The sequence below is a fragment of the Equus quagga genome, chromosome 10, assembly GCF_021613505.1.
Source record: "Equus quagga isolate Etosha38 chromosome 10, UCLA_HA_Equagga_1.0, whole genome shotgun sequence".
NCBI classification, from domain to species: Eukaryota; Metazoa; Chordata; class Mammalia; order Perissodactyla; family Equidae; genus Equus; species Equus quagga.
Genome location: NC_060276.1, coordinates 115291674 through 115317409, shown reverse-complemented (window position 1 = coordinate 115317409; position 25736 = coordinate 115291674). Strand labels below are relative to the sequence as shown.

Here is a 25736-nt window from a genome sequence, read left to right as displayed (position 1 = left end):
CTCCTTTTTGGTAAGTACAAATGTTATTGCAGTTCATTTTGAAAATATTCTTTTCAAGTAATCTAATTGGCAATTATCGATCTGGAATAGGAAAGAAAAAGTTCTCTCAAATCAAAGGGGGAGGGAAGGGGAGGGAACTCTCTTCCTAATTAGAATTGAAAGAAAAATACTTAATTAGAATATTCATTTTTTATATGCTTTCTGGTGAGGAAGATTGGCTGTGAGCTAACACCTGTTGCCAATCTTCCTCTTTTTTTTCCTCCCCAAAGCTCCAGTACATAGTTGTATATCCTAATTGTAAGTCATTATAGTTCTTCTATGTGGGATGCCACCGCAGCACGGCTTGATAAGTGGTGCATAGGTCTGTGCCTAGGATCTGAACTGGTGAACCCTGGGCTGCTGAAGTGGAGCACATGAACTCAACTACCACACCACTGGGCCAGCCCCTAGAATATTCATTTAAAAAAAATCAATTCTGGAAACTTTTTAAGAGAGATAGTGAAAATGATGTTATAGTTTTCTATTGCTATATAACAAATTTAGTGAATTAAAACAACACTCTTTATTAGCTCACAGTTCTGTAGGTTTGAAATATGGATGGGCTTTATTGGGTTCTATGCTAAGGGTCTCACAAGGCTGAAATTAAAGTGTTTGCCAGCCAGGGCTCTTCTCTGAAGGCTCTGGGAAAGAATTAATTTCCAAGATCATTCAGATTGTTGGCTGAATTTAACTCTTTGTGGTCATAGGACTGAGGTCCCTGTTTCCTTGCTGGCTGTCAGTGAAGGATTGCTCAGCTCCTATAAGCTGCTTTTTCATCCTTGCACATGGCTCCTTCCATCTTCAAAGCCAGAAATGGTGCATCAAATCTTTCCCGTGCTCCCAGTCTCTCTATCTTCCCCTTCTGCTAGCCAGGAAATGTTCTCTCCTTTTAAGGATTCATGGGACCATATCACGCCCACCCCAATAATCTTCCTATTTGAACAGGAAAACGCATAGCATTGTAGCATAGTCATGGGAGTGATATCTCATAATGTTCACAGGTTCCAGTGATTAGGAAAGGACATCTTTGGGGGGGGGGCCATCCTAGAAATTCTGCCTACCAAAAATGGGTATCCAGAGGACTCTTAGGATGGAAAGAAGTCAGGAACATTCAGCAAATTGGAAATTTTTCTAAGAGCTAGGCCAATTCATGGTAGACATGGGTAACAGGTTCTACATTTTTCAAAGGCTGTGTGCAGAAAAAATGGCACACATATATTCATTCCATAAACAAGATTAGGTACCTATTGTGTGCCAAAGTGTGCAACAGATGTTGGAAAAATAACAATGAATAAGATCCACCCCTGCTTTCAGGGAGCTCACAGCCTGATGTCCAGAGAGGAGAAGCTGACATGAAAGCCTCTAAGATATCCCTATCTGATAGACTTCTCTAGGATGATCCTGCGTTGCTCCTCTCTGTGATGCAATTATATATGGTAACCATCAAAACTCCTTCCTATGATGTCCATCTCTGTAATGACCTTCTATGATGCCCCTTTTTATGAAGCCCTTATATCTATGATGCAGTCAGTTTCTGATGCCCTTCTCTATACTGTCCCTCACTATGGCGTTCCTGTCTATGATGCCCTTGTCTATAGTGCTCATCTCTATGGTGTTCCTCTTCACTACACCTATCTCTATGAAGACATCATCTAAGATGCCTGTTTTTAAGAAGCTCCTCTCTGAGAAGCCACTCTTTTTTAAAAATCTTTTTTATTGGGGTAAAATATTTATAATATAAAATTTACCATTTAAACCATCTTTAGGTGCAGAATAAAGTGGCATTAAGTACATTGACAACATTGTATAGCCATCAACACTATCTGTTTTCAGAAGTTTTTCATCCTCCCAAACTGAAACTCTGTACCCATTAAACAATAACTCCCCATTCTCCTCTCCTCCCACTACCTGGTAACCTCTATTCTCTTTTCTTTCATTATCTTATTTTTAAAAATTTATTATGCTTCTCTTTGCTTCCTTCCCCCATCTTTATTGAGGTATAGTTGACAAACAAAATTATATATATTTAGAGTATACAACATGATGATTTTATATATGTATACATTGTGGAATGATTACCACAATCAACTTAACACATCCATCACCTCACATAGTGACCTTCTGTGTGTATGTGTGTGGTGAGAATGCTTAAGATTTGCTCTCTTAGCAAATTTCAAGTATACAATATGGTACTATTAACTAGAGTCACCATGCTATATATTAGATCTTCAGAACTTATTCATCTTATAACTGAAAGTTTGTACGCTTTGACCAATTTTATTTTAATTTTTTGTTTTCCATAATGGCTGTACCAATCTACATTCCCACCAATACTGTACAGAGATTCTCTTTTCTCCAAATCCTCACCAACATTTGTTATATCTTGTCTTTGATAATAGCCATCCTAACAGGTGTGAGGTAATATCTCATTGTGGTTTTGATTTGCATTTCCCTGATGGTTAGTGATCTTGAGCACCTTTTCATATACCCATTGGCCATTTGTATGTCTTCTTTGGAAAAATGTCTATTCAAGTTCTTTGACCCTTTTTAATCCTAGTATTTGTTATTTTGCTGTTGAATTGTATGAGTTCCTTATATATTTTAGATATTAACCTCTTATCAGCTGCATGGTTTGCAAATATTTTCTCCCATTCCATAGGTTGCCTTTTCATTTTGTTGATTGTTTCCTTTGTGGTGCAGAAGGTTTTTAGTTTGATGTAGTCCCACTTGTCTATTTTTGCTTTTGTTGCCTGTGCTTTTGGTGTCATATCCAAAAAATCATTGCCAAGACCAAAGTCAAGGAGCTTTTCCCCTGTGTTTTCTTCTAGGAGTTTTATGGTTCCAGGTTTTACTTTTAAGTCTTTAATCCATTTCAAGTTGATTTTTGTGAGTGGTGTAAGATAGGGGTACAGTTTCATTCTTTTGCGTATGGATATCCAGTTTTCACAACACCATTTATTGAAGGGACTATCCTTTCTCCATTGTGTGTTCTTGGTGCACTTGCCAAAGATTAACTTACTGTATATGTGTGCATTTATTTCTGGACTCTTGATTCTTTTCCACTGGTCTATGTGTCTGTTTTTACGCTAGTACCATACTGTTTTGATTACTATAGCTTTGTAATATAGTTTGAAATTAGGAAGTGTGATACCTTCAGCTTTATTCTTTCTCAAGATTGCTTTGGCTATTCAGGGTCTTTTGTGGTTCCATATAAATTTTAGGACTGTTTTTTCTATTTCTGTGAAAAATGCTGTTGGAATTTTATAGCAATTGCATCGAGTCTGTATATCACTTCGGGTAGTAGGGAAATTTTAACAATATTAAGTCTTACAATCCAAGAACACAAGATATCTTTCCATTTGTGTCTTCTTCAATTTCTTTAATCAATATCTTACAGTTTTTAGTGCACAGGTTGTTCATCTCCTTGGTTAAATTTATTCATAAATATTTTATTGTTTTCCATGCTATTGTAAATGGGGCTGTTTTTTAAATTTCTCTTTCAGATAGTTCATTGTTAGTGAATAGAAACACAACTGATTTTTGTGTGTCGATTTTGCATCCTGCAATTTTAGTGAATTTGTTTATTTCAAAACAGTTTTTTTGTTGGAGTCTTTCAGGTTTTCTATATATACTTTTCCTCTCTCTAGTGTCCCTCTTTATGACTTTCCTATCAGTGGAATGGACTGTCCTTTAGGGGATAACATCCTTTTCCTGGAGGCATTTGAGCAGAGGCAAAATGGCCAGCAGTCAGGGACACCATAGAAGAGATTACTGAGGTCACTTCTGACTAGGTTATAATAACAAAGTCATCACCTTTCCAGCATAGCTTTGAGCTGTTATTTCAGCGTCTGAGATGTATTTTCATTGACTTATCCAGACATCCTCCACATCTATCCTTCCCCAGGGACAGCAGCACAGCCCATGAAAACCTGACAGGGCAGTTTGGTGTTCTGCCTTTGATCAGGTAACTTTTTTTTAAACCTATTTTTGCTTTGATATAGCCATCACTTTTATACTGGTTACTATGAGCCAGGGACTGTTGTAAGCACTTTATAAACACTAACACATTGGGTCCAGTTAATTCTAATTTTACAGATGAGGAATTGATAACAGAGAAGTTAAGAAACTTCTCCAAATGAACAGAGCTGGTAAGTGGAAAAGCTGAGATTCAAACTTAGGCTGTCTAGTTTAGAACCTATGCTCTCAGGCATTGAGTTGAAAAGTCAACAAGTATTATTTTGAAGCCTGACCATATGCAAGGTACAAAACAAAAATACAGTTCTTGTGCTTATTAAGGAGTCAAGTCCAGAGAGGGAGAGAAGCTTCCATTGATTGTCATTCTGATACACAGAATGCATGAATGTGAGTGGTGAAAAATATGGGTAGGAAGGTAAGGTAGGGAAGGGCTAAGTCTTGAAGAAGAGACTTGTCAGGGATATTGGAATTTGAAACAATGGAGGATCAGACCAGGACTGATCCATGATAAGGTTTCAAATAGGGAGTAGTAAATGTAGACAACTTAATAATTTTTTCATAAAGCTAAATTTACTTAATATAAATGACTGTTCTTGTAAGATTACATCCTGCTTATATTGTTTGATGTTAAAATGTCCACTTTTTTGATATATTGTGCATAAGAAGATTTTTTTGTTATGACACTAGTGGAAAAATTTAAAATAAGCAATTCATATTAGTTCCCTGCCATTAAAAAAATCTTATCAGGCCCTGAAATTTGAATATCTGGGAAGCAATGCATAAGAAATGTTAGGACAAACCAATATAAAATATCACAGGGGGTGAAGTACAGTGAGGGCTAAAGTGCTCAGTGAATTCGGCCAAGAGGAGGTCATCGGCAACATTATTTGAAGGTAGTTTTTTTTTTTTAATTTATTTTTTCATTTTTTAAAGATTTTATTTTTTCCTTTTTCTTCCCAAAGGCCCCCGGTACATAGCTGGATATTCTTCATTGTGGGTCCTTCTAGTTGTGGCATGTGGGACGCTGCCTCAGCGTGGTTTGATGAGCAGTGCCATGTCCGCGCCCAGGATTTGAACCAACGAAATACTGGGCCGCCTGCAGTGGAGCACGCGAACTTAACCACTCAGCCACGGGGCCAGCCCCTATTTGAAGGTAGTTTTGACAGAGCAATGGGGGTGGGAGGCAGGCTACAGCAGGGATAGGTAATTCTCATTTATCTCTAGGCAACTAAACTTGAGTGGCCACACAGAAAAAATATATATCGCTTCATTACATACATGTAGCTGCATTCTGCTTGTTGTTAGGTTGCCATATCTTTAAGACATGTGAGGAAGAGGGGTGACATAAAGAAGCTAAGTAATTTAAGTCATAGCTCTGAAGCAACGATTGACAAACTCCAAAAATACTCATTTGACTCAATCAAAAAAAATCATTCATCAGCTTTTTTAACCCCTCCCTCTCAGTCATGCCAATATCCTCCCAGATTGGAAACTGGACAAATATCAACATCCTAGAAAACTCCTCTCTGAGGATCTCTATGAGGGATCAAAGTAATGATGAGGGATGCATGTCTCCATCAGCACTGGACCCATTCCAGTTCTGCTCTGCCTGGCCCAGAGTGGGGAGGACACCTGAGACTGGATTTTACGTCCTTTCCAGAGTATGTATGGCATAGAACACAAGCCTTCCAGTCACCAGCCGGACTTGCCCTAGGAGAAGTTGTGTGGGAAGCATACCCAAGTCCCCATTGAACCAATGTGGAGAGTTAATCACAAGCCAGGGCACTTTGAATTGAATGTTCGCCTATGATGAACTGGCAAGTCAGTCTCCCTGCATGTTTCCCTTCAGACTATATGATTTCAGTGAGAAGGTTGTGTTTATAATCTGAAGCCCTGGAAACATTTTAAAACCTGAATTGGCCTATTCCTGGAGACTAGTGCTGAGCCTACTGGGATAACATCAATCTGTAGGTTTCCCCCAGCACTTAAGACATATTTCATCCTATAATTGAAAAATAGATTTGATTTATATTCCATTGTGTCAGAGCCTATACTTGGGTCTCTCAGTGGAGAAGTCTGGGCAACAGAGAGATGGTCTAGTTTTGAAAAAAGACACTCCATTGACACTTGTGGAGAACACTGCAAAAATGGAGCCAGACTGATGTTTGAAAAAGGATTCCAATGCCTCTTTGTAGATTCTGGGGTTAGACTGAGGGATGTGAGGCAGGGAGAGCCAGACACAAAACACAGCAACTAGTGGCCTCCCATCCTGAACTAGCATTTGCTGAGTCCCACTACATGCCAGGCACTTGACATGTGAGTTCATTGAATCCTTTCAACGTCCCCCAGACTGGGTATCATTATCTCTATTTTAAAGAGAAGTAAAGGAAGTCCAGAAAGATGGGTAACACAGCTGGTAAATGACTGAATGGTGATTTGAACTTGAACCCAAGTCCGTCTCACTCTGAGACTATGTTCTTTCCTGTGCTCCATAAGAAACCCTGCTCTCTCTAAACAGATGCCTGTTGTCCTGTGGGCTGAGTTTGTAAACTTGTGATGTTACTACAAGAAGGGCAGAGTATACAAGCAAAACAACCCAAGATTACCTGTTATTGACTCAGGCAGTGACACTTAGGACATTTTCCTATGGAGTTTATGTTGTGAACTGTTAGCATTCTTTTCCTCATTTTTCTCAGGGAATGCCTGGAAACCACATCTCTTGTCAGGGCTACCTTAGGAAACCCAAGTGATAATAGGAAGCCCTCACAGCCTAGAAAATCTTGAGCAATTATCTTTTTAGTACAGAGATAGATAAACTTTTCTGTAAAGAGTCAGATAGTCAATGTTTCAGGCTTTATGAGTCAGGCAGTTTCTATCGCAAGTACTCAACTATGCTGTTATAGCCCAAAACCTGCCATGGACAATACATAAATGAATGTGTGTGGTTGTGTGCCAGTAAAACTATTTAAGGAGACAAGTTTGAATTTCATATAGTTTTCACTTGTTACAAAATATTACTCTTCTTTTGATTTTTTTTGAACTAAAAAATATAAAAAACATCCTTAGCTTGTGGGTTGTACCAAAGCAGGTGACAACCTGAATTTGCCCCATGGGCCAATGTTTGCCAATCCCTGCTGTAGAGGATCATACTTTATTTTATTTTTTCATGTATATTTGATAATTTACTTTCAGAAAGGTTACAAAAGCAGAAGAGAAAGTCCATTGGTAAATAAATTGTGAAAACTACTGAGCATAATGACATTTTAAATCATATTAATACTAATTTTTGGTTACTAGGATGGCTCACAAAAACAAAGTTCTGGGGCCGGCCCCGTGGCCGAGTGGTTAAGTTCGCACTCTCTGCTGCGGCGGCCTGGGGTTTCACTGGTTTGGATCCTGGACGTGGACATGGCACGGCTCATCAGGCCATGTTGAGGCGGCATCCCACATGCCACCACTAGAAGGACCCACAACTAGAATATACAACTATGTACTGGGGGAATTGGGGGAGAAAAAGCAGAAAGAAAAAAAAATAGATTGGCAACAGTTGTTAGCTCAGGTGCCAATCTTTAAAAAAAAAAAAAAAAAGTTCTGTATTACTGTTTAAAAAATACCCTTTTTAGCTGAAATTTTTATTGTGATAATTTTAGATTCACATGCAGTTGTAAGAAATAACACAAAGAAACTTCTTGTACACTTATCCTAATTTCCCCCTATGGTAACAGTTTGCAAAAATATAGCATAATATCACAGGCAGGATATTAACATTGATCTGATCTACTGGTCTTATTTAGATTTCCCCAGTTTCAGTTGTACTGGTATGTGTGTGTGTGTATTTAGCTCTATATAATTTTTTCACATATGCAGATTTGTCTGTCTACCACCAGGATCAAGAAACAGAACAGTTTCATCACTACAAGGATTCCTTGTGTCACCCTCTTACAACGATATCCACCTCCCTCCTTTTCCCCATCCCTAATCCCTGGCACCTAGTAATCTGTTCTTCATTTCTAAAATTCCATTATTTCAAGAATGTTATATAAATGGAATAATACAGGATATAACCTTTCAGAACTGGCTTTTTTGACTCAAAATAATTCCCTGGAGATGCATCCTGGTTGTTGTATTAGTAGTTCATTCCTTTTCATTACTGTGTGGTACTCCATGGTATAGACGTACCATAGCCTGTTTAACACTTTACCTGTTGAAGGACATTTGGGTTCTTTCCAGGTTCAGGCTAAGATGAATAAAGCTTCTATAAATGTTCATGCACAGGTTTTTGTGTGAACATTTCATTTCTCTGGGATAAATGTCTAAGAGTACAATTTCTGGGCTATATGGTAATTTCATACTTATTACTTTTAAAAAATTTCCTTTGTACATATTTCAAAATAAAGCTGTTTTAACATTATCACAAAAACACTTGATAACAAATGACACCATGGTAAAGGCTCTTTAAAGATTCTCTGTCATCTTGCATTCTCATTTTATAGACCCAGGAATTCCAGACTAAAGAACTTAACTGACCCCAAAGGGTCACAAGTTATAGAATGGTCAGTGTGGGCTGAGCCAGGACAAGGAATCACTCTTTTATCTCACCATTTAATGCTCTCATCCTATCATACTGTACCAGTAAAATTACAGATGGAAACAGCCAAAGACAGTGTGTTTCTCATCTCAGAAGAAAGGACATGATTTACTTGGCTCTTAGGGATGTTGTGAGCTCACATCCAACCATCTGTCCTTGCCACAGCCTCCCTCAATGGGGCCTTGTGTGGCTTCTCCATCCAAAACTTGAAACTGTCTCATGGCGTGGGCAAATGATCAGGTACAGCAAAGTGCGAACATGCAAACAACATTTACTAATTCCCCCAGTGTGTATGGGAACTGGGAACTCTAAAGCTCTGTGACCACAGCAAACAAACCTTTTTCATCAGGTCCTTGGGGATCATGCAGCTGCATGGTTAACAAGTTGACTATATTGACTAGGAGGTCTGAACTAGTTCTGGTAAGTTACAATTCCTCAAATCTAAAGCCTTACTAGACAAGTTTTGAGGTCTTGAACTGTCCAAGGAAGAATTCACTTCATTCCTACATTAGATTGGGCAACTTGCCATGACCAGAAATGCAGATTTCCTACCATCTTTCACTCTCTCCTCGGAATCTAGGAGGCATTGCAACAGTGCATCCATATCTTAAACTGGTTCTACTCAAAATAAGATCTTCAGACCAGCAGCATCAGCATCACCTGCAAAATTGTTAGAATTGCAGACTCTCAGGCTCTATCCTAAGCCCAGTAGAATCAGAATTTCTGCAGGTGGAGCCCAGCACTCTGCTTCTTTACTAGCTCTTGCCTGGAGATTCTGAAGCTCACTAAAGCTTAGCACTGTCTTCAACCACTTCAGAACTATTTCAAGCAGACAATGGAAATGTAAGTTATAGCTTGCAAATAAGTTAAAAAAAACAGCCAATGAAACAGTTTTAGTGCTTTTCTGTCAATTGCACAGTCTTTATGAGGTCAATATTGATATAAGCATAAGCCAGAGCTGTTATTTCTGACATTCAACAGATCATAGCTTTCTTCACACATGCTATATTTAAGTTATGTTTCTAATGAAAAATGTTCAGTTTGTGCTTCTACTTAGCACCTATTTAAAATTCTTTATCAAACTGTAATTTCCTTGAGGGCAGGAAACGTGTGTCTCTGTAGCCTAATAAATAGCTGCCTAATAAATGGCTGTTGAACAAACGAATGGCTTGTGTTTTATATTATAGTTGCTTTGTCCTCCACTAAACAGTGCACTTTAAGGTTGTAGAAGATGCTGGATTCTCAAAAATATTCTAAGTATCCAGCAGATTTCCCTGAACACAATAGGTTTGCAAAAATTGTTGACTGAACAACAACCAACTAAATTGCATCTTTGGTGTTGCTGCATAGACTCCAAATAATTTACTATAGATATTATTTCCATGTGCATGTGGGAAAAACTAATTTAATATGTGCCATTTTGAATATTGTTTAATAAATATCATTACCTACAAAATGGAACTTGAGAACATGTTTGGAGAGGCTTGTGGTACAAAGGTACTGGTAACAGAGGTACCTCCTTTCTGAAGGGTCCCTCATAGAACAATAAAGGAGAAAGGAGGCAATGGATATCCAACCAGGTGAGCTGGCAGGCCCCACTTCTGCTTACACCACAATTTTTCTAGTCTAAAAACCAAATTATGGTTTCACCAGATGATACAAATTATGGCATTAAGGTAGGGATGTCTCAAGCCCTTTGAAGTTGAGCTTTTAGGTTTTTCTGCCTTGTTGGTTATTCTGTAAGCTTGAGAGTAACTGACACTTCCACAGAAAGGTATTATGACAAATAAGCACTCTTGAAGGATCAGATATGTGTGAAGGAAAAACACAACACCTTTACTCCAGAATCCAAGATAATTTAGCAAGGAAGATCTGTGCACTTTAATTTTCATATAACTCGTTTGAAGTTCAGGAAATTCTCAGTGTTTTCCTCAGTGGTATTTGTTATAAAACACAACACAGGGATATAGTTTTTTAAGCTACCTTTCAGTAAAACAAGCAAATAAATCATTCCTTTGCGCCTCGGAATCTAAGAGGAGGAAAAAGTAAAATTAAGTATTTATAAGTAGACTTCAGCAACGAAGTACTTTGGAAAACTGTGACAATTATTAGCAATCTGAGGATGACTTCAACTTGGTTTTCTTTTCCATCAAAATAATATTTCCCTGAGAGTGACAGGAAGAGGAAAGGCTACAGATATGAATTTCTTTCATTCAGATTGCTGCCATTTTTGCATATTTATAGAAATAGGATTTTGTTGTTGGCTAGGGTTTTTGCCCTCTTCAAATGTGTCTTCAGGACGTGTATATTTCTAAAAGGACTAACATGTTTCTGATCCAAGAGGAAATACGAAACCAGTCTGGGTAAAACATCATCTTACAAGCAAATTTTAACTTTGTATTTAATTTGTGCAAGCATTTCACAGAGAATTTGTCTCCAGGCAAAACTCTTAAAAGCTAGTTTTAAGCTAACATATGTTACAACGGTTGCCTGCAATCTCTGAATATTTTAGTAGTGTTAGTTCAAGTTTATCTGAGCAATGTTTTACATGCGAAGCTTCAGGCCAACCTAGTCTCAGAAAGATCTTTTAAAGGTATAAAACTGTCCATTGTGAACTGAATGGACAGAGTGACAGAAAATGAATGTCTACCTTCAACTCTGGCAGGTCACTGTCTCAACATGCTATCAATCCCTTCCATCAATTATATTAGCAAAGAGATCCTGAGTCCCACCTAAGTCCACAGACCTCTGAAGGAAGTCTAAACAATTCTGAGTGACTTGGCATAAAAGCAGTATTAACCAACAAATCTACAAACTTTTTAGTGGGCACCCTCTCCCTCAGAGGCAATGTGTTGTTCATGATTTGTCCTTCAGAGTGACAGTTCCATAGTTCACGTGTTTATCAAATATTGGGCCAGCACTCTGAAGGAACTTAGTGGGGATGATACTAACCAGCATTTATTGAGCACTTACTCTGTGCAGAATATTACACACACACCTTTTAATCTACTCTTAGCAAATGACCCTGGCGGTAGGTGGTAAAAGAAACCAAGGACAGGGAATTAAGTGTTAAAGAGGAGGAAGTCATGCCAGCAAGTGGCATGAATCAAAAGTTTGTTCTCCTAACCTCTGTGCAATTCTGCACCTCCTTACAGGGCGTTAAACAGCTAGAGATGGTGGCTGTGAAAGACTGAGGGTTGTGAAAACAAAGTGAGTTCTTCTTTTCTACATCTTTCTTAGCAACACATATATATTAGTTTTATTTTGGTTTATTTATGGGAAGATAATTTGCATCACATGTACATCTGTGTGTGTGGGGGGGGGAGAAGGAGGGGGAGACAGAGGAAATACTTAGAAATATTGAAAAAGTTTGAAGACCACTCATCTAGTCGTTTTAACTAATTAAATGAAATTAATTTGAACTGTAATATATCACCCTTACTCATATTCCTCTATTTGTGACTTATAGAATACTATATTCTTTTTCTTAAACACCACATTGTAGTTGTTACATTTACTCCATGCAATAGCCTCAAATTTTTCCATCCTATTCTTTTTCTCTCCCTAGTCATGAGGCAGTGGGTGTGCTTTTCCCCACCCCTAATTGCTTCCCTTTGGTGCACGATCGTTTCCTCCCTTCCATTTTCATAAATTCAATATTTGGAACCCAGACAGAGTAAGAAACAAATAGATGTTAAGTGGAAAGAAATCATTATAACCTAACTTTTCCACATTTGTTCTGTCTGGTCTCTCGGAGTTCCCAATTAGTCCTTGTCTTAATTCTTTGGCAAATTTCAGAAACTCTCATAATCCTCAAATTATCATCTTCCAACATTCTTCCCTTGGGAATTCCATGGAAGCCTCCTGCCTCTACACAATCTGAGTAAGAGCCATATTTTATGGAATACCATGAGAGTACTCTTCCAGATGGCCTATTTTGTAACATTCTACAAGTTATATAGATATGTCCTCCCAAGCCTTTCTAATCAGTGGGCTAAGGAGAGCCATTTTACTATTCATTATACCTTTTGCCAATCTTTTCTCACATCTGGGATCATAATTGATGGGTTTTGCTTTTCCCATAGGTAGAACCTTTGTTTCATGGCTCTCATTTTCTTGAGCAGTCCCATTGGCTTCAAACCCTTACTTTCTATAAAAGTAAGATAAAATTGTCCACCAAGAGGCTCTGAAATACAGACAGTGCATTGGAGTTAAAGTGACAGTCCTTGCTGCCCCAAAGCTTATCTGCATGGACATGCTCACAGCCTGGAGGGCAAATAGATTGCACTTGCCAGGGTAAGATAAATGTGCAGGGAAGGAAACAGCACACCCTTGCAGGGCAAACTGAACTGGGCAAATCCACAAAGCTATGGTCAGTGAGCAAAACCCAGCAGGTCGACTGTCTTATATTCGGTAAATGGAAATGTGAGGTGTCTTTTGACCTAATATGCTATCGTGGGGCTATGATTCACACAGCCTTAAAAGACAAATTCTGCAGCAGGCCAGGGGGCTTTTGTCACAATACCATCCTTGAAAAGGTCAGGAAATTAGAAAATATGATGTTTATAATTTTTGTGTACCTAACGAGCCAATTATCTATTAAACAACTGTAAAGAGTGATCGTTTCAGGGAAACACTAAAAGAGTCTTTAAAAATAGTCAGTTGATTCAGTGATTTACGTCATAAAGAAACAGACCATCTTAAGTAACACATGGGCAATAAAAGCAAGCAGATGTTTGCATTCTACCCAGGGCACTAATGGAGGTGCTATGGCACTGTATCAAAGTAAAGTTTGCCATCTTCAGAATTGCCCACTGGAGTTTCAAATACAGCTGCGTAACTGAGTCAACAACTGGCAAGCTTTCCCAACCGCTCTGAGTATCACTGCCTGCTGCAGGTAAGAATTAGTAATTCCCTGTTAACATGCTGTGTCAAACTTGTTTCCTGAAATGGATCTTGAAATGTGTGATTGACTGTAAGATCTAAACTTGCCATAAAAACAATTCCTCAGGTTGCTGAATTACAAACATAAGTTATTACGAGCGAAATCACAGTAAAAATAAATGGGCATGTCCAAACCCACAAGACTGGATTTGGAATTTCACGTGCAGGCTCTAAGCCTGGCAGTTCCCGAGTCAAGCACTGGGTACTTGGTAAATCTTGACAGTGGAAATGGATTCAGATACGACAACCTGTCCCTCTCTCTCCCCTGCAGAAATGCAAAGCATTTAATAAATATTAAGCGAGATACTGCTGGCTCAATAAGTGACTCCTGGGACTATGGGAAGCATTTGGAGATTAACCCTTTAGGCCACCAAGCTATCATTCACTACCCTAGAATAATCATTTATCAAATCAGGAATAGCCAACCTCCTCTGGAGCACCTCCCAACTTAGAAGCCTGGGATTCCTGCTACACAAACCTTTTCAAGTAGGGGCGCTTAAAAAGCAAATTGCATTCACACTACTATTGCAGAATAGGACTAATTACAGATTAGACAAGCCCTGGCATCTTCAGGGGTCAGTTTCACTCGAGTGAACCCCACCAGGCCATTAACATGCAGCCATTCCCTGGGACATAGCACTTGGCTGGCTGTCTTCTCATGTGGGCTAACCTTGCCCTCTTGGCCTTTTCCTTTCTCGCTTCTTGCTGTCTTCCACCTGCCCACCTTCACTTCTGTCCTGCCTAATCCTCCTTTCATCAAGACATCTAGAGAACAATGTCTTCTCAACCATCCACAAACTCAACCATGATGACCATTTTTGTCTCATTTTATACTTCTTGATTTTTTATTGTTATCTCCTCACTTCTTACTTTCTTCTGTTATTTACCTTTTTTGCTCATTTGCTTTAACTTTGCAAGCATTTCCCCTGAAGTTCCATTCTCACCATTTCTTTTGTTCTCTCTCTCTCTTTTTTTTGGTCTCTGTTTTTTTCTAGTAATTTGTAGCTTTCCCCTTCTTTTCTTGATCTCTTAGTCCTCCACCTGTTTGTCTGCTGGGCTTTTGTTTATATATGGAGGGTGGGCTTGGCTGGGGAGGGGAGAGTCAATTTTGGTTGCTTTGGGATATCCTTTCCTCTAACATCTCCTGTTTTGTTTTCTTTCCTTTTCTCTTTTTTGTTTTCCTTTCTTCCTGACTGCTTTGGACTTCTACTTATCTTGCAAATCATTATACTTGGTCTTAAAATATTGTGACATTTTACTTCTCTTATATCTTGCATCTGACTTTGAAAAAAATCAGTAAACAATGGCTACAGCTTACCATCCTTAACATATAGAAACTTTCAAACAGATGCATACATCCAAGTATATATAATATATATAGAAATGTACATGGATACATATAGTGTTACTTTATCATTGATAGGGACTCTAGTAGATAAAACAAAAACTGCATGTACTAACACTAGTAAGGGGAAACATTCTACCTGAACCATATAAGCCCTGAAAAGGTCTTGGAACCAGCAATAAAAATTAATTTTAATAAAAACAAATATATTTTGGCATATAACAATATAAACCTTTCATTGGAATCACTAGTATTATATATTAAAATCTAAAATTATCTTTGAAATTCCTGATTAACAGCAATGAATTATATACGAGACACAAACACATACAGACACACCACTGTTATTTTCCCCACAGAAGGCAGGTCATTTATAAATAAACTTTTGTATAATCTAAAACTCATATATTGACATACGCTACCAAAATACAGCCTAGAGTAAGCAGAGAAACAAATAAATCAAATGGACAAGTATATATAAAATAGGCTGTTTCAGAGATAACACAGGACAGATTTTATTAACTAATTTATGACCTACAATCTGTTGGCGGAGGCCTTCCTCCTCCCCGCTTCAGTCTTTCTGTGCAGGATAAACAGACCAGAAGGCCGGATGGTATACAAAGCTCACATCTTTATCTTTGCAAGAGCTTTATTTGGGGGCCTGGAAACAGAAGTTCTCACCATTTTTCATTCATTGTAATGTTTGATGTGTTTTCTCTTTGCTGCGACCTTCACTCTGGATCATTCTATCAGGTTCCTTCATTATCTTTGAACTATTGGCAAATGATTTATTGGCAGGTAACTACATACATGGCAAAGTTAACTCTTCTCTGGTTTGACACTGTTTAGCTCTGGCTTCATTCTGTTGCATTGTGACTCCTAAAACATCCAGACTTGGAACAACTACTATTGCACATGCTAATTGGAAGTTTCTATGGAATGCTCCTGCTTTGAACTCAGCAAAACTAAAACCAAGTGGGTCTTTATAAAGTGAGATGGCAGCCCCTCTGAGAGATACAATTCAGATTTAGAATGGCCTTCTTAAACTGCTCTTGTATCTTGAAATGTGTTTGCACCAAAATGGACCATGTAGAGAAAAAATTATTAAGGCAGGGGAAGGTAGAGGAAAGAGGAAGGTCTTAAAAATGTGCCTAAGACTTCTATTTCAGATAACAACTTCCACTCTACTTCCTTCCCCACTCCTCCCACACACCCAAACTCAGTCTGGTTGTATACAGTAAAATCTCAAATATTCAGATGGAGGACCAAGTACAATGTAGTTATCTGAAAGTTCACATAAATGTTTCACAATCTTCCACCCAAACATTATGCAAGTGAAATGACAAAATGGAATGCCTCCTACTCTCTCCCAAACGCTTTTCTATATGAAAATAAGTGTTTCTTGTGGGGAAAAATAACTAAATTGGGTTTTGATGGAAAACAATCTTCCTGATAATTCAGTGAGAGATAAATCCAGCTCTAAAATAAAGAGATTTAATAGTGTGTGTTAGGAACAAAGAGAAAGAAATGCAACAAGGCAACAGGAGGAGAATTTTGGTAGTGGTTTGGATCCTAAATGCCAGAACACCTGCAGAGAGGGAAGCTAATACCTGGATTCCACAGGGCTTAACTCCCTCCTCCCCTTCACCTGCCCATTCCAAGCTTTTCCTAACCCTATGGCTGCAGCTTTCACTGCCTAATGGCTCCCTTTAATGACAGAATATTTGGAAGCCAGAAAGGAATTCGCTGAGGTCACTCAAGGGCAGTGGAATTACACATGTCGTATAAAATGCTCTTGCTAAATTGATGCTAGAAAAACAGAATGGTAAAACCTTCACCCAAAGCCTACAGGGAGTGCGAAGTTAATCGAGTGTGCTCATCTGTTAGTGCAAACTCTCGGGTTACATTTTTCTAAATCCTATAGTCCTCTTACAAGTGATAAGGGATCTCAGCTGAGAAAAGCAATGTAGCTTATTCCTATATGGGATCCCTTAATCCAGGTTGAAGGCAAGGAGGAAAGGGGGTTGGAATGAAATAGAAGGAATTCACCAGACAACTGAAGTTAATAGCTGCCCTGTACATTATCAACAAGGAGAAAACTTCACTTAGGTAAACTTACAGAGTGTTGAGATCTCAGCTGTCAAAATTTTCACACACCATCCCACCCCACAGGAAGTTATTGAAAATAGCTATTCTTCTTCTAGGTTTCATTGCTAGTGAATGTGTGGAGTAATAACAGTAACTCATGTATGTAGACCTTTGACCATATATGAAGTTATTTTGATTGTCTCAGCAACCCTGTGAGGTGGATGTTTGTCTCATTTTTAAAGATGGGAAAACTGAGACTCAGAGAAACTTAGCATCATACATCTAGTAAATGGATGAGCTAGGGCTTGAACCCACGTCAAGACTTTCAGCCCCACGGCTCATGCATTTTCCACTCCATCATGCTACAAATGATTCCTCTCCTTACCCCCAAACTAGGTCAACTTTCACTGTTCCCTACATCATTAGTGACACCACTATCCCTCTAGTTAGGTGAACCAAATTCCTAGTAGTCTACCTTGACACATCCTGGTCTCTCTCCATTGCCCATGTCCCATTCATCACCCACTCCTGCCTATTTCACTTCTGAAATATAACTGAAATTCATCCACTTCTCTTCATCTCTGCCACCATGATATTAGAATAAGTAGACATCATCTTTCCCTGGACCCCTCTCCTAGGCTCCTGTCTGGTTCACCCCCACTGACTCTCACGCTCCTCTGATCTGTTCTCCAGGTTGCTGCCAATGTGGCCCTTCTGAAAGATAAATGTCATTCCTTGTTGAAAACTCGCTAATTCAGTCTGGCCATTTCCTACCCCTCCAAACACACTGACTCACATCTTTTCCTACTAGTTCTCAGTTTAAGCATCCTTTCTTGGGGAAGGTTTCTCTGACTTCCCTCCCAATTAGGTAAGTCCTCCCAGTACAAACTCATGGCACATATAGCTACACTTTACAGCTTTTATTCTAGGTGCACCTTTACCCTTGTTTGCATGATATTTCATCAATATTTGTCTCCTACACTAGACTGTTGTCTACTTGAGTGCAGGCTCCACTTTAGCCTTAGCATGTAGAACGATGCCTGGTTCAGAGCAAGAATTTGATAAATACTGTTGAATGAATGTTGAGCTTCTCCTTTTTGTTTTCCTCTTTTCCTGCCCTCTCTCCATTCCCGTATCCTCATCCCTATCCCATTCCTTGTCCCATATTCACGGGATATTGGTCTCTTACTTAGTATTAATTGAAAAGAAATCCATGTCAAAGCAGTAAGTATGGTGACTACAGGCGTTGCTCTCTCTAGAGCCATTACTTTCCTCTAGGGCATTCTTGATGCCTTAAAAGACAATTAAATCATTCTTAATGCTGAGATTTTAGGCATCCCTGTGGGATGGGGGAGATACATACACTCTATTTCATGAGTTCTCAGGGAATTCTTTCTAGTTTAAGATAGTGTATATTGGGATATATCTTACACTTGTTCCTGCCCAGGTTATAGTCATGATATAATTGTCGTTGCCTGGCCATGAACTTTCTCGGTCATAGAAATTCATATTATTATTACTTCTGTTGATTTCCAGGCATTATTTGAAACAAGCCTCATCCATTAGGAGAAGAGAAGTCACATGTCTGGCAAAGCCTCTTAAAGAAATAGAAAGGAGAAAGGGTTTCCTTCAGGCCAGAGAGAGATCCTCTCAGGGCTTAGGTGGGACTGGAAGAAAGTTGTCTGGACAGATACTCAGGAGATCTATGGAACCCATCAAGCATGCTGGTTCTTAAGGCATTTGTGGACGTGTGTTAGAAGGATTAAAGAATTAGCTCACTGAGAAGTGTAGTAACTTGATGGACATTCCTGGGGGTCCAAATGGACAACTGCATTCCCAGGTAGGACCATTTGAGGAAGGAATATAGTTCTGGTTGTTATCTTTTGGTAGAGACTCAGAGACAGTAGAGAAGCTCTTTTAAAAGAAATGCTTATATTTTGGCACAAAGCATGATGGCATGGTGCAGAAAAGCACACACATGACAACTCCAACTGAAAAGAGATTTAGAAAAGTTGGAATCTTAAAAAGTTTATCTTGCCTATATTTTCCATTTTGTGTATGCACAGGAGGAATATATTCTTTTTTAAAAAGTGGTCTAAATAAGCCTAAAAGAATTCTTTCAATAAATGTAGCATAAAATATTTAAATGCTTAGAAAACATTGTGTTATAGTCTAATTGGAAGAATTTTGTTTTCTTTCCTAGTGTTGTATCTTATAATAGATGATATCTCAAGTTCAATAACAATAAGTCAGAAGTAGAGAGTCACTTGATCTACATTTTGATAAAGCCACTGCTATGGACTGAAAGGTGTCCCCTTACCAAGTTCATATGTTGAAGCCTTAACCCGCAATGTGATGGTATTTAGAGATGGGGCCTTTGGGAGGTAATAAGGGTTAGATGAGGTCACGCAGTGAGGCTTTCATGACAAGATTAGTGCCTTTATAAGAGGAAGAGAGAGAGATTGCTCTCTCCTCATCATGTGAAGACACAGCAAAAAGGTGGCTATCTGCAAGCCTGGTGGAGAGCTCTCACCAGACATTGAATCTGCTGACACCTTGATCTTGGACTTCCCAACCTCTGGAACGGTGAGAAATAAATGTCTGGTATTTAAGCCACTCAGTCTATGGCATTTTGTTATAGCAGCCTGAGCTGACCAATCAGCTGCCTTGCTTCCTCATGGTACCAACACTGTATGGTCCCCACTTGCCTTAGCCAAGAGTGAATTGTCGTCAGGGCACATCAGCCCATGGGACACATTCTCTCCACATCACAGGAACTACATCAAATTAAACGTTACATTCCACTGGGGTGGGATGTGGTGCGTTGGGAGTAGGAGAAAGAGAGTGGGATCTGAGTGTAACCTTGGGGGCATAACACCTTTACAGAGGTCCATCCTCAAGACACCTGGAAAACCATGGTTATGAACTGAAGGCAGGGAAATGTTCTACTTGTTGTTAATAAAACAAGTGGCTTTTATCAATGAATTTACTGCCATTGCTGTGGGAAAAGCTTTCAAGTTGTCAAATTAATAAGTACACACTGAGTATTTTTTGTTTTGTTTATAAAATGTATTACTTGTGGGAAAACACTTTAAAAGGGGGAAACTTACGTTTGAGGTAACATAGATTGCTAGAGAAGGAAGAAGCCTTTAGAACAAGGGTCTCAAACACAAACTCTTACAGGGGACAAATAGGTAACACAAATAAGCAAAGAGGACCTGGTACAAGACATTAGAAAGTATATTATGCCTCACTGAAAAGCAAGTTTTAAATCACCAAGTGGGAAAAATTACATACGGGCCACCAGTGTGTGTCAATTTCTACTTCTTCAATTCCTTGTTTACTTGAAGATGCCTAATTTACTCCCACCCATTTCATATCCAACTAATACTTATTGATTGGCTTCATGCCCAGCATTGTGCTAGGTGCTTTCATGGACATGACCATTTTCAATACTCATAACTGCCCAATGAATTGTGTATTTACATCTCCATTGATAGATGAGGAAATTGAATCCCAGAGAAGTTGAGGATGACTTGGCCAAACCCACCATCCACTGCTTTGGAAGAAACTTGGGAAACACTGCTATTCTTTTGTTTCTTAACTTTAAGCCAAGTATAGCAGTTCGAGTAAACTTGTTCTCTGTTCTCTAGTAGTTTATATACTGTTCTGTTCCCCAAGGCAATACATGATGAGTGTGTCAGTACAGATCTAAATAACTGCACAATTAGATACTCAGGGGGGAAAATAATTTTGGTTTAAATAACCAAGGCCTCTGTTGCAGAACAATACCTATAAATAATGCAGCATTTCTTGGCTCAAGCTCTTTGACCAAAATTCCAATTCTGTCACGTGTTAAAACCCAAACTGTCAAATTGAGGAGGTTCTGCTTAATTTCATTTCTGTCTCAAGTTTAGACAAGTGAAGAGCAACTCACAAGAGAGTGTGAGCATATGAGCATATATAGTTTAGAGCCATTGTTTATGCAGATCCAGCTATTAAGTATCAAGCATATCTGAGAAGGCTACATTCCACAAAGTACTGTTATACATTTTTATTTTCCTTTTAAATAAAAAATAAAATTAACTGAATCCTTGGCAATAATATATAAAGTAACTCATTTTTTTTGAAAGGTTCACTCTCAGAAGATTCCCTTATATGTAATTGCAAGCAATTAATTAAAAAATGGAAATGTACTTTCACATTTAACTAGAAGTCCTACTCCTGTCTATCACCTCACCAGCTAACCTTTTTTCAAATATAAATATAGTTTAAATTGGTTTTGCCAATGCCCTAGATACTTGGAAAATCCTACTGGCACAAACCAGTTATTAATTCACGGTCCGTAATTCTAAGCCTTACATATACAAACTTAGAAGTAACAGCAGCTTCTCTTGTCTGCTTCATAAGAATTGTCACTGGAACTTGTACCTTAATAATTTCCAGTGGTTAAAAGCCAATATAAAAGCTATCAAGTTACCTGGTACTATGGAAATATTTCTTCTTCATGTGGTGCCCTAGGAACCTCTGACAATCCAAGAAAGTATGGTCTTGAAAATTACACTAACAAAGCATAAAAAGGCATCATCCAGCTCTCTGCCATTTATACATGCTCTGCAAGGAGCAAGGTGGCATCTTTCTTTAGTAAGTATACCAACGTCATTGGCATCTACCTGACATGGAAATCCTTTGGTCACTGAAAGTGTGAACATCTTGACGTGTGTGTTGCCTGCTTTATGCCCACCAGTTGGGAAGCTCTGACTTAAAGAATGTCCCTCAGGATGATCAGCAAAAAAGTGAGTGATTGAGTAAGTTTGTAGCAAATCATACTCATATACTGCACACGATTCAGGTAATGATTTCTTTTTGCAGAAATGCTATCGGTTGCATGAAGATTTGGTTTAAACTCATCTGTCTCTTATATACCCACTTTTCCTCCAGAATACTTAGCATAGGACTTCAAAAGGCACTCAATAAATATTTGCTGAATGAATCTAACAGGAATTAATAACGCAAAATGTTTCTGAAAAGGTAATTGATGTCAAATGCTAGGCAGAGAAAGCCAAGAAAGTTCACCAGGGATAGGAATGTTGTGTACAAATTTGGTACAGTGTCCAAGGAAAGAATTTACATTTAATAAATAACTTTTGAAACCAGGTTCTTTTATGTCATTGCCTCTGGACTAGGCCACAACGGTGGTGGGAAAATCCCAGCCATACAAACTGTGATAGCAGTTTGAGAAAGGGAAGTATAAATGATAACTAAATGTTAGAAAGCATCCCATGAGGAAACACTTTGCCATCAGCTCTCCAGACCTTTAAGAATAGAACAACACACACACACATGCGCACGCGCACACACACACACGAACACCTCTTTAAATTCTTTATGGAATAAAAACGGCAAACTGGATGACCTACAGAAGGTCTTGACATCGCTACCATTGCATGAAATGTGATAAAAATTAGGATATTTTTCTTTACATTGAGCTCTAAGGCTCAGGTTAACAGCATAGCATTATTTTGACTTGCTCAATCTATATTCTGGGCCTAGATTGTCAAAGACAGTTTCCTAGCTTTCGTACATCATGACAGATATAGAAATTGATCCTATCTGTACAACATATTGGGGCAAACTAAGGGAGCTTTGCGGTCCACAGACAACCTTTGGGGGGATACGCCAAGCCCAGGAACAGCTTAATGGCCCAGATACCAAGAGGAATCAACATCTGGGCATGTCTGCAATCCACTCATCATCTACTAGTGCTCTGTAGCCCATGCGTTGGGAAGCTTTGCCTTAAAGAATGTTTTTCAGGATGATCAGCCAAAAAATGAGCTGTCAGGTAAGTTTGCAGCAAATCATACTTCATATGTTGCACTTTTTCTGGGAATCACAACGCATATTAACAAGTGAACACATTAAGGCTCTGAGAAGACCTGTTTCTCTTATTTTGCCCAGTATTTTTCAATCTCCTTTAACCAGGACACTTACCAACATCTCATGGACCTAAGAAGGCTGCCAAATAGTTACATCCTCCACACAAGCACACAGTAACAGTGACTCGAAAAGGGCTAATGCGACACTACAGCATGCTAACTGCCTTTCACTGGAGGATTAGTTCTGACCCTAAAATAACTTTAATCTCTCAAGAAGGAATCCTCTTGGACCTCTATTAACGCCAAAGTGTTAAATACTATAATCACTATTATTGCCCCCAAATGAGCTGCCGAGGAGCCAAGGATAAGCAGATTCAGGAGTTGGGGCTCCCAGTCATCTCCAGTAATTCATATGCCACTGGCAAGGAGAACTCTAAACATGAGATTCAAAAACACTATGCTTAGCCCCGGCCCTCCTCAGCCCCAGAGACTTAGCTATCTTTCTGGTTATATATTCCCTTGGCTGTTGATGTAATTAGTGTATAATAACTGTGTACATATCAACTCACAGGAAAAACGGCAGACGTGCTGGTTGATTTGGCTTGGGGCCATCTCATCGGCAGGGTGAGACAACCTGGTATAAACATCTGTTATTAACCGTATATTTTAAACTAGTGTTTTGTGTCTCCTGGGTTACTGATTCCCACCGAAAGCAGCACAATATCAAGACTCCTGTTTTTCTGAGCAGCACCTAGGAGGTAACAAGCTTCAAACATTTGCATTAGTCTCCTCAGTTCTGCTGCTTGTGCTATTAAGAATTGTATTTACTAAAACGTCTACTGTAGCACACACACGGCATTTCTAGGTTTCATTCTCATAGAGATGATGAGCAGGTTTCATTGAAACTGCATTACTGGGAGTAGTTATGCTTTTTCAAGTCAAGGGCCCTACATAAAGCCGGCCATCGCTTTTGTTTTTATGAATAAGCTGTTGCCAATTCCTGTATTAAATCAATAGCCTCACTAGGGAATGGAGCATGACTTGCAATTTTTTAAAAAGTGGTCATTCTCTCAAATCTGCTTGTTTGTGCTGATTAATTTTCATGAAATTAATTTAATAAACTAATTTCTTAATATGAAAAATCAGAAATTAGGTCCTCATGCCACTTGCCACAATCAGTAGCACAATCCTGCTCCCCAGACTCTTAGGATTAAGTCACTGTGTGTGACAGAAAACAATAATATTTCTTTGATAGATGAGCAGTCAAATTATTCAAAACAATTATCCAAGCTAACTCATTTAAGAAAACCACCTTGCCATGAAAAAAACAAAAAATAAAAATTTGTACCTGAGTCCAAATTACTTTTGACAGTTATAAAATCGACTTTCTTTTAAAAAGTTTTACCTCTGCCCCAGAACTCAGTTGGAATAGTTTTTTCTGCTTTCCCGGTTGCCTCTTATAATTGGCCATTCACAAGTATAACTAAAATTCCCCTGCAAGTCTGTTAAACACTTTCACATTTCCATGTTTAATTACATTCAGATTGAGATTTTTGTATACATATAGAATATAGCAAAATTTTAACTCAATCGACCGCAATGCCTTTGACATAAAGCGTTTTTTCATCATTCTCGCCTTATATATAAATAGACAGACGCTAGTTGTCAAAATGCGAGTGAGCTTCTTTACATTGTCTAGAACAAAGAGCCCAGCTCGGCTTCTTTCTTTCCTCAGTGTCTCGGAAGGTGTCCTTTATTACATGTGCAGGATGCAAGGATTTTGCTGCTGCATAAATGAAAAATGATACCTTCAGACTGCCTTTTTAGTGACAAATTGCACTTCTGCAGAATATCACACTGCCTGTGGTTTTAAGAACCCCACTTAAATTTACTATTACTTCCTTGGGGATTCAGCTTCTCACAAAGCACCCTAAAGCTTATTTCCACTGTTTTAGAGTGCAACAAAGATAAGAAAGTTTGCTCGTTAAGATGGTATAGAAACTCTTGGCCAGTGAAAACACTCTCTGGAATGCCTAACGTGCTATAACCATTGCTTCTGTGGATTCCTGGTGTACAAAACGGCCAGGGCAAGTTTTCTGGAGGTATCTGCGAAGCATTGTGCTTGTTCAGGAAGGAGCCGTGGGGTTAGAGGCTGAGCTGTGCCTCTCCCTTTGCTTCCTGGGTGAGAGCAGTACGGCGAGCCACTGAGCAGAAGCGAGCAGAGAGAGATCGGTAAGACTCACCAGGTTCCCCATCTTTCCCAGGACGGGGTTTTTGTTCCTCAACTGTGATCTGGAAGAGGCAAACCTGTAGGTCCTCCAGGCAGGCTGCCTCGGATCAGCTGAATGGCTGGGGCGTTCAGGAAGCTTGCTCTGTCCAGCTCGGAATCACTCCCCCTCTCCAGGCTGTGTGCTTACACGCCTCCCAGTCAGCGCAAAATTCTGCCAAACTCAGGTCAGCCTAACAGGTTTCCTTATATAGGTAAACATGAATTGCATTCCTGGTGAAAGAAGTTAACTAGGAATGCTGGTAACCTGGTTAACTCTACACACGCCAGAATGGCTCAGAGACAGTCAGCCTGCATAGGGTTTGGTTGCAGTACAAAGGGATTTGTGCGATTTAATTAAAATCATCTTTATCCTGGCAGTCTGTAAAATTGGCCCTTCTAGTAGAACTGCGAGTCAACAGCTAGTATTTCATATCATGGTCTGTGACCAACCTTATATTATCTGAGGGCATTGTAGGGAGCAAAACCAAAGTGTAGGATATTATCATTTGTCTTTCATGTTTTTAAAACCAGAGTAACTTGTCTTGAAATTATTTTCAAGGAAGTGAATAGAACATGTGATAGGAAGAGAATGTGAATAAACTTCCATCAAAT

The 25736-nt window shown here is 39.0% G+C and overlaps 1 protein-coding gene across 1 annotated transcript in view; it reads right to left on the bottom strand.

Annotated features, from left to right (window-relative positions):
- MID1 (midline 1) overlaps window positions 1–25192 on the bottom strand; it is a 357392-nt gene extending 332200 nt beyond the window's left edge. Inside the window, exon 1 of the mRNA XM_046673833.1 lies at window positions 25099–25192. The gene's annotated coding sequence lies outside the window, so the exon portion shown is untranslated. The remainder of the gene's footprint in view (window positions 1–25098) is intronic.
- Between the last annotated feature and the right edge of the window lie 544 nt (window positions 25193–25736).